A 2,544-nucleotide genomic window follows, 5' to 3' on the forward strand; every position below is an offset into this window, starting at 1 on the left:
CAGGGGTGGCACTGGATGGGCTTTAAGGTCCCTTCCAACCCAACCCATTCTGGGACTCTATGATAATTCAGTTACTGCATAAATAAAATATCGAGACTTGAAATCATTTTGAAGACCCCAAGAAGGAAGCTGCCTATAAACAACTCATGCCGAGCAGAAATGCAGCACACCAAGCTCCCAGAAAGTTCAACTTGCAAACTAATTACTCTGTGGAGATACCTGTTTGGGAGGCTTTTGGAGGCACATGTGTGTTCTTCCAGAACACAACAGCTAAGCCAGGAGAAAAACAAGAGTCCTGCTATCCAGCCCTCACTGGGTTTCATTTTTTGCTCCACTTCACAAGCAATAACTGTAGGATGATAAGGATTTGCAAAACAAACAGAAAGCTGCACAGTGCTTGTGTTTGGAAGCTCTGAGCGTGAAAATCCATTTCAGGTCCTATCTCCCCCCTTGCCGAGATAAACCCCTCCTGAGCGTGCTGCTTAAATCTCCTACAGAAAAAAAACAACCCCAAAGCCTGTTATTTTCTTGGCACAACTGCTCTCAGAGCAGCGACCTGAGCACCCCCTCTAGCCATGTTTTACATTTGCCCAAGTTCTTCTCCTCAAAGTTTAAAGCAAGAAAATGGAAATTGCCCCCACAAAGCACAAAACCAAGCTGGATTCACTGATGCTGCTCCCAGCAGGGCACCATGGAGGGATTTCACTTCCATCTCCTTCTTTTGCCTCCCCTTTGAAGGTAAATAATTTCCAACATGCAGGGTGAAATGAGGCTCCTGAGGCAGCAGGGCTGGATCCCACTCAGCTACACCTTGAGGACCCCACTCAGTTATCAAACACCACAACAAAATGCTGTATTCTAACCCTTCTAACCCAAAAGCATGGTCAAATTTTACATCAAACAAGAGTAAAGGAAATTGGACAAATACAATGGAGGGAAAATCCACTGGGACCCTAAATGCTCTGCAAGTTTAAAGTGCTGAAAGCAGCTGGAGGTGGACATGTGTTTGTTTGGGCGGACATGGAGGGGTCTGCCTGGCTTCTCTCTGTGTCACAGCCACTGCTGGGGAGGGCCTGGGAGAGGACTGTGCTCATCCCAGAGGGAGCCAGCAGGACAGCACCTGGGTCACCTGCATCTCTAGCTACACACATCCTGTTCAGGAGGAGAAGAGAATAAAGCTGTTTGCCTTCAAAAATTCAGCATAGAGTTTTATATTCTGAATAATAAAGTCTCAAAGGAGAGAGAAGCAATTTTAACTTAAAATTATGTCATTCACTCAGTCATTACCATTTTTTAGCAAACACATTGCTCTGTCTCTGCACTACCAATCCTCAGTTCTCCCTCTGTATTTCTGATAGTTCTAAGCTAATTAATTTCCCACAATAACAACCTCCCAGGGACATACAGCTGGATAATCCTCAGCCCCTCCTGAAGTTAGCTTCCTGTAGGGCTGGGGAGCAATTACTACTCATTAATCCTCTGCCATGCACAGACACAACGGGATTTGGATCGATTGTTTTTGCAGGAGCACCATAAGAGAAAACAAGAGAGTGTGGGGTCCCTGTAAACGGAAACTTTATGGGGAGATGGCATCAGGTGAGAGGCTGGGGTGCAAAGATGGGCACAGCTCTTTAATCTTCATTTACACACAGAAAAAGGAGGAGCAGGGTGCAGCCTGGGGACGTTTCTGTGATCCCCTGGGGCACCAGGATGGGAGACTCCTCCAGACCAGGAGCACAGGCAGGTGCCCCCTCACCAGGGACATCCCACAGCCATTGATCCTTGTGCATCCCACACATCAGCTGACACCAAAGCTCCTCCTGCATGTCCCAGTGGCAGGAACAGCTGCTAAAACCAGAGGGGTGACTGTCACTACACTATCAGGGAGCACCCCAGCTTGTACTGTGTTTCGTGGGAGCGAAAAAGCCCCTGAGTTTCCTCAGAAAAACACCACAAAAGCCTCAGGGGGACAGTGAAGGCCAAGTTGGCCACCCTCAGGAACAGAACATTGCTCCAGGGTCCCACTGCTGGCTGGCTCTGCAGGTCACACATAGGGGAATTATTCTGTACTAACAAAGAGAAAAATACCATGCAGAAATACCGCACACAATACATGTGCTAATAAAATCGTATCACATTAAGAGTGACAAGCACGTTTTGGCAGCTCCCTGTGTATCTCTGAAGCTTTCCTTTGCATAGAGCAGAGTGGAATAGTTTAAACAACATCCAGACTGAGCAGCAATTGGCCTTTCCTGGGAATTCCCACAATAACAACAGCAGAGGCCAAACTGTTTTCACTGACAGGTATTGTTTTTCCTGAGGTGTTTGTTCAAAATACCAGTCTAGATACCTGGAAAATTGAGTCTACGCCCATGAAACTTCCAACAGCAAGGGAGACATGGCTTAAATTCTCCAAACAGCAGCACTGCTGCTGTTAACACAGCATTATTTCTAATTGTGATCCTTACAGATGCAAACCCCTGTATGAAATCGCTGCTTACCATCCACAGCACCAGTGGGCCGCGAAGCTGGCAAGGAGCATTC

General features: G+C 47.0%; 1 long non-coding RNA gene across 1 annotated transcript in view; it reads right to left on the bottom strand.

Annotated features, from left to right (window-relative positions):
• Window positions 1-2,544, bottom strand: part of LOC108445183 — a 27,163-nt gene extending 24,619 nt beyond the window's left edge. Inside the window, exon 1 of the long non-coding RNA XR_001859946.1 lies at window positions 2,502-2,544. This is a non-coding gene — a long non-coding RNA (uncharacterized LOC108445183). The remainder of the gene's footprint in view (window positions 1-2,501) is intronic.

Source organism: Corvus brachyrhynchos, unplaced genomic scaffold (assembly GCF_000691975.1).
Source record: "Corvus brachyrhynchos isolate BGI_N302 unplaced genomic scaffold, ASM69197v1 scaffold21, whole genome shotgun sequence".
NCBI classification, from domain to species: Eukaryota; Metazoa; Chordata; class Aves; order Passeriformes; family Corvidae; genus Corvus; species Corvus brachyrhynchos.